The 13,449-nt window shown below is 37.2% G+C and overlaps 1 non-coding gene across 1 annotated transcript; it reads right to left on the reverse strand.

The window, feature by feature from the left end:
* Window positions 1-4,027: 4,027 nt before the first annotated feature.
* Window positions 4,028-4,134, reverse strand: LOC121205733 (small nucleolar RNA R71). The gene has a single exon (XR_005900808.1). It is a non-coding gene; the product is annotated as a small nucleolar RNA R71 (small nucleolar RNA).
* Window positions 4,135-13,449: the final 9,315 nt, after the last annotated feature.

The following is a 13,449-nucleotide window of genomic DNA, read 5'->3' on the forward strand; positions in this document are numbered from 1 at the left end:
TATCAGGCTGAATCTCTACCTCTGTCGGAGAAATAACAGGGGAAGGATCGGATCGGTACCGTCGTAACATAGACATATGAAAAACATTATGAATTCGATCAAGTTCTGGTGGTAAAACTAACCGATAATCAACCGGTCTAATTTTTTCTGTAATCTTATATGGTCCAATGAACAGTGGACTCAGTTTTCCTTTGCGTCCAAATCGAAGAACTTTCTTCCAAGGCGACACTTTCAAGAATACTTTGTCACTGACTTGAAATTCTAGTTCTTTTCATTTCAAATCATCGTAGGACTTTTGATAATTAGAGGCTGCTTTCAAACTGTCCCGAATGACTTTCACTTTTTCCTTGGTCTCTTAGACCAAGTCAACTCTATGTAACTTTTTCTCATTGAGTTTTGTCTAGTACAATGGAGTTCTACATTTCTGAACATACAAAGCTTCATACAGTGCCATGTTAATACTAGACCGATAACTGTTATTATAAGGAAATTCAACCAAAGGAAAATACTTTTCCCAGATACCTTCTAACTCAAGTATATAACACCGAAGCATATCTTCCAAGATCTGTATTACCCGTTCAGATTGACCATCTGTTTGGGGATGAAATACAGTGCTAAAGGGTAACTGAGTACCCAAAGCTTATTTCAATTTGCTCCAGAATCGAGATGTAAACTGAGGATCTCTATCTGAAATAATGGAGACAGGGACTCCATGCAATCCGACAATCTCAGAAACATATAATTCAGCCAATCTATCCAAGGAATAATCCATACGTACCGGAATAAAGTGTGCCGACTTTATGAACCGATCAATAATTACCCACATGGTTTCTTTCTTCTTTGGAGACAGGGGTAACCCCGATACAAAGTCCATAGTAACTCTTTCCTATTTCCATTCTGGTATCGTAACTGGCTGCAATAGTCCAAAAGGCAACTAATGTGCAGCTTTTACATGCTGACATATCAAACATTTAGATACAAACTCAGAAATATCTTGTTTCATTCCCAGCCACTAGTACATCTTTTTCAAATCATTATACATTTTATTACTACTAGGATCTAGAGTCATATTACCATTATGAACTTCATTCAAAATCTTCTGTACTAGTTCTGAACCTTTCGATACACATACTCTGCCTCTAAACAACAAACAATCATTAGTCCCGATAAAATATTCTGAGTCAGGAGTCGATTCACTTTGTACCCATGTTGCTTGCAATTTATATCATTTTTTTGAGCTTTATAGATCTGTTGCAAAAAAAATTGGTCTAGCTTTTAACTCGGCTATGATTGAACCATCATCAGACAACAAAAATCGAGTGTTCATTGCTTGCAAAGTATACAAGGATTTTCTACTTAAAGCATTTGCCACTACATTGGCTTTTCCCGGATGGTATTCGATAATAAGATCATAATCTTTCAATAACTCAAGCCATCCGCACTGTCTCAAATTCAAATCTTTCTGTGACATCAAGTATTTCAGACTTTTATGATCGGTGAATATGTGACATTTTTCACCAAATAAATAATGCCGCCAAATTTTGAATACAAACACTATGGCCTCCAATTCAAGATCATGTGTTGGGTTTTTTTTTTATGTGGATTTAGTTTTCGTGAAGCATAAGCTACTACTTTACCATCTTGCATCAAAACACAGCCTAAACCATTCAATGACGCATCACTATAAACTGTAAATTCCTTACCCGATTCTGGCTGAACAAACACTGGTGTTTCTACCAATAAACCTTTTAATCTGTCAAAACTCTGCTGGCAATTTATCGGTCCACGCAAACTTTACATCTTTCTGTAGTAAACGAGTCATCAGAGCAGCCATCATTCAAAAACCTTTTACAAATCTCTGACAGTAACTAGCTAGTCCCAAAAAACTTCAGACTTCTGACACATTCTTTGGTGACTTCCAATTAACAATAGCTGAAATTTTATTCGGGTTGATAAACCCTAATTTATACATATTTTTACCCCACGCCTAACGTATTTATGGATGGTTTCTCCTTAGATTTGGTGAATTCGATGCTCCTAATCCTTTAATTTCATGTTTTATACTTAGAAGGGCATAGGAGAGTTAAAAGAGAGAGAAACGGGCCGAAAACAGAGAAAATGGACACACATGGGAAAACAACACGGCCTGGACTTCCTCACACGGGCTTGTCACATCGCCGTGTCAATTTGGTAGGACCGAAGCACGACTTACACGGGTGGATCACACGCCCATGCCCATTTAACAGCCTTGACCACGACCTTCAGTAATCGCACACAGGCATGTCCCTATTGAACCCAAGTTTAGTCCAATTCGAAAAAGGCCAATTTTGAGGGCTCTTAGGCATTGCAAAGCCTATTTAAACACTTGAGGAGGCACTTAGGAAAGGGGATGCAAAGTAGGAAGCAATGAATTACTTAAGGAAAGCTAATTGATCCATCTCAAGAGTCGGATTCATCATCAAGACTGGAGATCTCCCTTCAAGTTCCTTCAAGAGTTTTGGGTTTTCTTATATTTTGTTATCTTTATGCTTTTTGAGATGTTTTCTTTCATAAGTATGAACTAAACCCCTAAATACCTAAAGAGAATGAAACCTAAGATAGATCTTGTGATTATTATCTGAATTGTATGATAAATATTTGACTCGTTCTTAATTATGTGTTCTTAATTCTTGTTTTGATATTCCGGGATATTGATTCAAGTTAAACTCTTATTTAGAGGAGGAATAGACCCTGTCTAAGAGTAAATTTCTCATAATTAAGCGGAGTTGATTGCGCGCCTAGAGATAGGGTGACAAGATTTTTTCGGATTAGGGTGAAACCTAATAAGGGAATCCATAGATCGAGTTAATGCAATTCTAGGGTGTTAATTAGAAAGAGATTTCAATTATTCAACCTGGAGTTAGACATTATTAGTCTCGAGAGAGATAATATAACTAAGGGATTTCTACGAATCAAGTCAAATGAATAAATCATCTGATTCAGAGTCAAATAACAAGTGAAGTCTAGGTGGATTTGTCCTTAGGTATTGTCTCAATCAATCCAATTTTCCCAAAAGTATTTTCCCAAGTTTTTCTTTCTGTGCATTCTTAGTTAGTAATTAGTTTAGACAACCAAACCTCTTAAATTTTAGGCTAGATAATAAAAAGGAAGTAAATACTAGTACTCGTAGTTCCTTTGGGTTCGACAATCCAGTCTTGCTGAACTATACTACTGTTCGATAGGTACACTTTCCTTAATCGTGATAATAAGTTAGTCTTAAGAACGTTTCATTTATAAATCTTTAAAACCTGTTACGAATATCACGCATCAAGTTTTTGGCGCTGTTGTCGGGGAACTAGGATATTTGGAAAACCCGATTTTTATTACTTTAGCCACTTTACTTTTATTACAATTTAAAATTTTATTTTCTTTTCTAATTTTTCTCTTATTTCCTTCTGACAGGTTTTTCTAGTTTATGACCAAAAGAAACCCATCAGGACCATTACTTTTTGACAGTGAGATCAACCACACAGTTCACAAAAATCGGAGAGAAATAAGGTGAAGCCTAAGATACATAGAGGACTAGTAAGAGGATGATACTTCAACCACAACAAAGGAGATGGCTGAAAACCGAGAAAGTCCGCTACCTCCTGCGATTGCTATTAATCAAAATCCTGCTCCGCATACTATGTATGAATATGCTAAACCTTCTTTAACAAGAACTGAATCGAGCATAGTTAGACCGGTTGTAGCCGCAAATAATTTTGAACTGAAACCTAACACAATTCAAATGATACAACAGTTTGTTCAGTTTGATGGTTTGCAGGACGAGGATCCCAATGCTCACTTGGCAAACTTTTTGGAACTATGTGATACATTTAAAATTAATGACATTTCTAATGACGCCATTCGTCTTCGATTATTCCCTTTTTAATTGAGAAACAAAGCTAAACAGTGGTTGAACTCGTTGCTACAGGGGTCAATCACTACTTGGGAACAAATGACCGAAAAGTTTTTATTAAAATACTTTCCGCCGGCTAAAACGGCTAAATTACGTAATGATATTTCTTCCTTTGTACAGGTGGATTTAGAAACACTCCACGATGCATGGGAGAGATACAAGGACCTCTTGAGAAGATGCCCTCACCATGGGTTACCGCTTTGGCTATAGGTTCAAACCTTTCATAATGGCCTAAATCCTTCGACTCGAAATATGGTTGACGCAGCTACTGGCAGAACCATCAATAATAAGACATGTGACACCCCTAACTTGACCCTATTCGGAAAGTGGTTTCGGGACCACAAAACCGAGTTACAAAAATAATTAATTATTATATTCTATGCTTATTATTTGTGAATAAGTATGTGTGAAAATTTCATGCTTTAATTTTGTCATTTGGATGTGAAATTAGCTAAAAAGGACATATTTGAGAAACTTTAAAAATATGATAGGCAAATGTCCAAGTGATTAAAATGTTAAACTACTAAAGTTGTGGACTTGCATGTCAAATGGCCCACTTTTAATATTAGTGGACGGTAATGATGTTATGATTTTGGCATTATGTGTATATTATATTTAGTAAGTAATATTTAATAGTTTATATTATAAAATACATAAATTTTATTAAAGAGGACTTAGTTGTAAATTTTTTAAAGGGTGGTAGATAGATTTTAAAGTGACCAAACCTTAAGGTTTATTATTGTGGAGGATTTGCATGCTTATTTGACCATTTTCTATCCATGTTCACGGTAGTGGGGGTTGTTATGATGCATTATGTGTTTTAAATTAATAAATTATATATTTATAATATGTTATAATTAAAATTTGATAAAATAAAAGTGAATATGGTGATAAAAACAAGGTGAGCTTCATAGCCTTCATTTGAGCCGGAACTAAAGAAAACAAATAGGAGAAGAAGCTTTGGATATTCGGTCTACAGAAGGGCTAAAATTAAAGGTGAATACTTGTTAAATTGATATTAAATTTGATGTTTTGAGTTCCTAGCTTGATGCTACCTTAAACCCATAGATTTATTCTCTTGAATTGGTGATGTGGCATGTTCGGTATTGGATAGGAAATGTCAATTTTGATAGCTGAAAATGGAATTGGAATAAGGAGTGTTTGATAGACTTGAAGATGAAATTGTAAGTGATTATGAGCTTATAATCTTAATTAGGGAAAATTTATGTTTAATATGACTTAATTGCTGAGGATATCATTCGGCCATGGAAATTGAGCATGGAAAAATCTGGTGTGGGATATATGAAGCTGAAAATTTAGTTTGAAGTGTGGTAATTGTGTTAAAGATGAACATTAAACCTTTATGTTTTATGGTCTTGTAAGTTAGGTGTAAAACCAATGGCCTTTTTATGCTTGGCATGGAATTAGTGGTTAAATGAGTTATGAACCTATTATAATTTGAAAATTTGATGGTTTTATGGAGAAGGGGGCATTCGAAAATAGAGGTTAAATTATAATAACCTCACCTTAGTGACTTGAAGTAAAATTTGACTCTTTATAGGATTAAATTACCTATGACCGAATGTGATGAAATTGTCAAGAAATAAATTTGATTAAATGAGATTCGGTTAATGGTGGGTGTATAGAATAATTGAATGCTAATTTGATTAACTCTCTAATGGTCAAATGTGTTAAACCTTAAAGCATGATTTAGTTTAACCAAGGAAGAACAGGATCGTGTTATTTTGTTTCATATGAGCTTGAAATTTTTATGCAAGAACTCGTTAAATTAAATGGTAATGCCGAATGTGAATTATGTATATTTGTAACCTTGTGTATTCGGCCATATGAATAATGTTCGTATACAAGGATAAAACTTAGTTGGAGAACTTGTATATTTGTAGGAAGGCATGTTTGAACGTGTATTGATAATTGATTTTGAAGGTTCGGCTTTATGCCTTGATAGTTGGTTTTGAAGTATATGATGTCTTGGTATAAATATATGTGCATTCGGTTACTTTCATAACATGCATTTAAAGTGTCCTTTGGATGCAATTGCTTATGCACTTGAGGGTATATGAGTTAATTTTCTTTATGGCAAATTTGGATAAGAAGCTAACTAATAATATGCTAAGGTAGTCATGTGGATAATCGGCTTTGTGAATATTATTAAAGGTGTAATTAGTTATATGCATAGGTCATCGGTAAAATTGACCACATAACTAGTATATGTATATAAGGCGACATGGTGATACCTAGGTAAATGTATTTGGGATGGTTTTAATGAAATACCGAATGTGTGCAGATGTATCGAGGTGTTGCCTTATGTATGAGTTTCATTGAGAATATTTACCTTGTTGTTTTTAATGATATAGCAAGGTGATTAAAATAGTTTAAATTTTGTTAATTAAGCTCAAGAGCATAGAGGGGCAATTTTGGATAAAGAGAAAGTAAACGAATAGCCGTGGATATCTAGTCGTCGACCACTTCCGAGGTAACTTTTAAGTGATTAAACGTTGAGTAAATTAAATCATAATAGGACATGATGAGTTGATTTAATAAGATATGATGTGGCCATGATATGTTCTAAAAACAAATGGTAAGTTCTTAAGTGTTTGAGCTTGGAAATTTAAGTGTAATTTGAAATAATCTGCTTAGGACAGCAGCAGTAACATGAATTTAGAAAATCACCATAAATTTATGGACTTGAATTAGAGGCTGAATAAAACATGAAATTAAATCTTAATGAGTCTAGTTTCTTATAAAAGAAACCGTGTAAGCAAAGGAATTTCCGATAATGAGATATTTAAAGTTGTGTGAGAGAGTGCAGAATGACACTGTAATCCTCTGTTCTATTTTTAGAAAATCATTATAAATTGTAAAAAACTTTTTAAAAGACAAAATTTATATGCTAGATGCCTTAGTGAGTCTAGTTTCAAATGAAATAAACTAGAAGATATTTTGAATTTTGTACAATGAGAAATTTGATTCGTAGTGAAGAGTGGTCAGAATAGTCAAACAGTGAAATAGGGGAAACTTTACGAAAAATATGGTATTGATTGGCCAAACCAAAAATTCTGAAAATTTGTTGGATAAAATATGTATGAGTATATCTTCAGGAAAAATTAACGGCACTTCATTTGGAGTTTCGTAGCTCCATTTACGAATAATTTAATGACTGTTGCTCAGGAAAAACAGCTTGTGCTGAATTTGTGATTATGTTGTAAACCTTAATAAAACTATTTGAGTTGCTTATAAGCTATCGATTAAATATTGGTAATCAAAGTACCAAATCCGTATTAAAGTGAAGCTATAAGCCGTAAATGACTAGTATACCTAGTCAATTTTGTTATGATGAAATTGATGTACAAGATATGTATATGTGATAAGGCCGAATGGCCAATGTGATGAATGTGAAGGTGTATGTATATGTGATAAGGCCGAATGGCCAATGTGATGAATGTGAAGGTGTATGTATATGTGATAAGGCTGAATGGCCAATGTGATGAATGTGAAAGTGTATGTATGTGATAAGGCCGAATGGCCAATGTGATGAATGTGAAAGTATATGTATATGATAAGGCCAAATGGTCAATGTGATGGAAGTGGAAGTGTATAACTGTGATAAGTCCCGAAGGACATTTGTGTCAATACTATATCCGGGTTAAAACCCCGCAGGCTTTATGCGAGAATATTATCCTGATTAATGTCCGTAGGCTTCGTGCTCGTACTATATCCGAGCTTTAAAGACCCAACGGCTAAATGCTAGGATTCAAGTAAGACTTTGATATTGAGTATCTGCAATAAGTTACCATCAAATAAGTATTATGTATTTAAGATGTTCAGGTACGTATTACTTACTCATCGGTGGAGTGATTTCGAGGTGAATTATCAGTATCAAAGAGGTAGGTAAATGTGATTAATATTATAACTCCAAATATGAGAATGATCTAATTGGTAATGGTATGCTTGTATAATGAAGTATGTGATGAAATATTCTTATGTATTAGTGCATATTCTGCCCAAAAGCCTTATGATTTGAGTATGGGTTGGGTTCAGCTAGATGTGCCAGTACAAGGTAAGGATTATGTTTTGTAAGCTTACATATATGTGATAAGGAATATGTTTGGTTCTTTATGTGCCTACGGTAATTTAGTACTTTTCATGTTGAAATACTTAAAAATATGGATGTGGTTATGAACAAGTGGAAAGGATTATTGAAAGTTGAAAATTGATGAAGAATGTGCTTTGGAAATATTCGACCATCTAGATCACTATTGTACGAAAGTATATATATGTGAGAGTTAAGTGATGCGTTTGTTGATATTATAGTTTGAGATGAAGCTCTAGATTAACTTCATCGAACAGTTGAAATGAATGACCAAAGATATTGAATGAAAACACTTTGCGACTTAAAGCTCAGGGCTAAAGAAAGGCGAATTAAATTATGTGAAATTTTGGTTAGGTATATTGGGTCAAATGAGATTTTATCTAGATTAAGTATATGTGAAAAACGTCATTGATTCAACAAAATTATCGTTTTGCTTAAAACTTACTAAGCTTACGAAAGCTTCTCTGTTCGTTCATGTTTTTGGTCTGTAGGTTGTGGATTCTGACTACTAGCTCGGGGATCGTCAGTACTTCATCACACTATCTACCATTACGGTAGCCATGAGATTGGATTATCTTATGGCATGTATAGAATAGACTAGTAGCGAAAGAATAATTTGGTTATTGTATATAAGCCATGCAAAAATGACATCTTTTGACTGTTTACTTATAGAAGTTTACATTTTATCCCTGGCTGTGTTTAGTGTTTATCCAAATGAATGATCTAAAAAAAAAGGTTTTACCGTTCTGTCATGAGTTACAAGTCCGGTAATGCCCCTTACTTATTTCAGCGATGGTTACGGGATAGGGGTGTTACAAGACACCTGAAGATGCCTATGAATTTATAGAGGAGATGTCACTGAATAACTATCAGTGGCAAGTCATGAGGACAAAGCCAATGAAAACAGCCGGTGTTTATAACGTCGATATGGTCACCATGCTCTCTAATCAGATAGAACTTTTGAATAAGTAAATTGATGGTTTGCTTAGTTCTTCACAGGTTCACCCGGTAATGCAATGCGAAGCAAGTTGAGGTGGATCAAGCAGTTCAGAATACTCACCTTATGGCCACAACATGGAGAACAAATAGTTAAATTACATGGGTAAAAATCCTTAATCTCAAAACAATCCCTATAGCAATACTTACAATGTAGGTTGGAGGAACCACCCTAATTTTTCATGGGGAGGCCAAGGGAATCAGAGACCACCACCTCCAGGCTTCCAAAATCCACCATACCAACAAGAGGAAAAACTGAACCTTGAGGAGATGCTAAAAAAATTCATCTCAGTGTCAGATACTCATTTTCAGAATACTGAGACAACACTCAAAAATGAACAAGCATCAATCCAGGGGCTCGAAACTCAGATTGGACAGCTCGCCAAGTTGATTTCTGAACGACCACAAGGTAGCCTGCCAAGCAACACTGAATCTAACCCAAGGGAACAACTCAACGTGATTGCCATTCAAGATGAGGAAGGGCTAGTTGTAGAACCAAGGCCAAAAACGAGGGTAAGCATAGGTAAGGATGAGGTCGGCCACAATGAGCCAAAGCCGGTGATTACAGAATATAAACCTCGCATGCCATACCCCAATGCGACAAGGAAAGACCGCTTAGATGAAAAATTTGGTAAATTCCTTAAACTTCTAAAGAAACTACATATTAACTTACCATTTATTGAAGCCCTTTCGCAGATGCCAAACGCCGTCAAGTTTTTAAAGGAGCTTCTGGCAAATAAACGTAAGTTAGATGAAGCATCGCATGTGGAGCTGAACGCGGTCTGCTCAGCCATTCTATAGAATAAGCTGCCTAAAAAACTAAAAGATCCAGGGAGTTTTACAATTCCTTACTTAATTGGTAGTTTAGATTTTAATAATGCGTTGGCTGATTTAGGGGCTAGTATCAATGTCATGCCTTACAAATTATTTAAGCAACTAGGTCTAGGGAAACCCAAACAAACTAGGATGAGCATTCAATTAGCAGATAAAACTATCAGATTTCCTAGGGGTATTACTGAAGATGTACTCGTTAAAATCTACAAATTTATATTCCCAGTTGATTTCGTGGTTCTAGACATAGAGGAGGATAGCAACGTCCCCTTAATTTTAGGAAGGCTCTTTTTAGCAACCGCTAGAACAATTATTGACGTTGGCACAGGTGAACTCACACTTCGTGTGGGAGACGAAACAATCACCCTTCAAGCCCATAATTCAAATAACACATCAAAAATTGAAAGTGACTGTACAAATCATTTGGCTAAAACTAACCATATAGTGCAACCTTCTTTGCAGAAAATAGGTTCGAAGAACATACATAAACCAAGCAACAACAAAAAACCTATCCATGAAGAACGAAGGTTAAAAATTGAGGAGCTAGATGGATGGCGGACACATAAACCGAGAAAACACGATAAACCAAAACCACGCCATGAGGAGCTTAATTCCTCCAAAAATCAACTTAAAGTTGGAGACAAAGTACTACTCGATGCAGCAGATCCTCAAATCACCACTTCTGAACCAAATGAAGAAACCCCTCTTAAGGTAATTAGTATTTTTCCATACGGTACGCTCGAGGTAAACCACTCCAAATTTGGCACATTCAAGGTAAATGGTACTCGTCTTAAACCTTATGTTGATAAAATTGATAGCAAGGATGAGGAGTGTAAACTCCTCAATTCACCATGATCACGCACCAGAGAAGTAAGTCGAGCTTAGACTATAAAACACTTCTCGAGAGGCAACTCGAGAACTAACAGTATTAGCTTCTTTAAATTTGAGTTTTTAACATCTAACGTACTAACCGAATCATGGTACACAGACTCTCTAAATACCACACGGCCAAGCACACGGGCGTGGCTTAGGCCGTGCGAAAACAAGGCAAAATTATTCCAACACGGCAAGCGATAAAGTCGCCACGGCTGTACTACATGGCCGTGGGCGAACCTGCCAAAACAACACTGGCATTCGACATGGCCGTGGGAAAACCTGCCAAAACAACATGGGAGTTCGACATGCCCGTGCCTCAAAACCGTGGGCAAACCTGTCAAACTAGCACGGGCATGCGACGTGCCCGTGCCCATCATCCGTGGGTGAACCTGTCAAGTTAACACAGGCGTGGACCTATGTACATGGGCGTGGGAGAAGCAAACAAAGCGAGACACGACCGTGCGACACGGCCATGTGCACTCACATGCCCGACCAACACGGGCATGGGTCGAATTTTAGACGCGCATTCAAAATTCACGAAACACACGGGAAAAAATTAGGGCACACAGGTGTGTCCCATGACTTGTGCCCCGAAATCTATAAAAACCCCTCACTATTCATCATCTCCCTCCCCAAAAATCCCTAAACCCTAGCCACAGCAACTCCACACACCTTACCCTCCACGCCCGTGTGCCGCCTACATCACCGATTTTGACTCCCCAAGTTCCTTCTTTTTGCGTTTGTTTACTCTTTTCTCTCTATCTCCTTTGAATATTTTGTTTATTTCATGATTTCTCTGCTCTATTTTCCTATTTTAAACGAATTCTCATAATTAGAACAATAGAATACTTTTGCTTGTTTATAAAATTATTGTCATTTCAGTTACTCCATTATGCTCTACTTTTTCTTTTTTCCTAGTTTTATAAAATTTATGCTTCCTATATACATTTATTCATATTCCTGTTACATTATTCCAATAATACTATAACTTGATACATTTAGTAGTTTTGTTTACTTCATCCACTACGTAAGTCTCATGAAATCTTCACATTTAGTTTTGTGCTTCTGTGCTATTTTTGGAACGTATTGGTTGAGTTTCGATTTTTCAACGCAGGTACAATGTCATCATCACGTGGTAAGAAGACTGATGTTCCCGCCCCAAAGAAACGGAAAGGAGTAGCGTCATTCTCGGGTCCCATATCGAAAAACTGGCACTCCTTCCTCCAATTTCCACCAGGAAATCAGGAGGAACTTTTTCAGATACTTCGGGCCCGACCTTTAAGTGTGGGTCATTGCATTGATTGGACCATGCTTGAACAAGTTCAGTTGCTTGACAATGTCCGAGCCCTCTTAACAATCGTTCCATGGGAACTCTTCTTTACGATCATCGAGCCAACGTACCTTGAGCTTACACTTGACCTTTGCTCGACCTTCCATGTTCAAGATGTCATGACCAACTTCGATGACCCTAGAATGGTCCAGTTCCATCTCGGCAGTTTAGTCTGCCAGTTAAGAGTGCCCGAGTTCGGTATCGCTTTGGGCCTTTATACGGAGGCATTCATGGAAGACAACGAGCTCAACACCCTCCATCGCCACATCCACTACTCCCTTTCGAAGTGTTGGGATGCTTTGGTCCTCAGCTCGGCTTCCTACGATCCCAGCCGCTCCAAGGCATCGGCTCTCTCTCCTTGCTTGAGGTACTTACAAACCATCTCGGCACACACTTTGACAGGCCGACGAGAGAGCACTGGATGTTGTCAACACTCACGACACCTACTTTCTATGGAGTATGGCGAATGGGCACATCTTTGACCTCGCCTACTTCATTGCCCTCGCCATTCACCACCAGACGGAGCGGCATCGGAGGGGGGTTATCTCCATTGGCCCTTATGTAACTCGGTTGGCTCGATACTTTGGGTTCCTCAACACAACGGCCCAATCATCCTCCCTCACTCTCATCGGCCAGATGTCTCCACAGGGCATCTCGAGCATGTTACATATGAGGATGATCGAGAAGCGTCGAGGAACCCACCCTCCTCAGTACCACTTTGCCCAGTCCACCGAAGAGGAAGACCTCGAGGACATTACTGATGATGTCCCTCTATGTCACGAGGACCCACCGTCTCAGCCACCACCTCCTCATCATCCAGTTCATGCAGTAGCTTCATACACTAACATCTCTGAGTGCCTTACTCGATTCGAGCAGCAGTGTTTTCGGCACTTCGATGACATTGATGCTACTCTACAGTAGATTTGTCAGCACTTCCACATCTCATGCCACCCCCACCTCGCGAACCATCTGGTGATGAATATGTTTAAAAACTTTTATTTATTATTTTATGTTGTTCCTTTTATTTCCATTTAAGACTACTTTTTATTTTTCTTTCACCTTATTTTTATTAGGTTTTATAATTATTATTTTACAATTTTTAATTTCGGCTAATTCATTACGAGTACTTATTCTTCCTTATATATTTCCTAAAAGAGTTTCTAATTCTATCATAGTTATAAAGAGCTCCAAAGCTCACTATTACTCAGGAACTTGAAACTCCACTGAGAAAGGTTCTCCACGACTGCCATGCTCTGCTCGACCACGACCATAGACAACTTGAGACATAATATTCTTTTGGCGCAGCATTTGTGGAACCCAACCTCTACCACCACTGAAGTATCCTCCTTCACCCTCATCATTGTT

The sequence above is a fragment of the Gossypium hirsutum genome, chromosome A08 (assembly GCF_007990345.1).
Source record: "Gossypium hirsutum isolate 1008001.06 chromosome A08, Gossypium_hirsutum_v2.1, whole genome shotgun sequence".
NCBI classification, from domain to species: domain Eukaryota; kingdom Viridiplantae; phylum Streptophyta; class Magnoliopsida; order Malvales; family Malvaceae; genus Gossypium; species Gossypium hirsutum.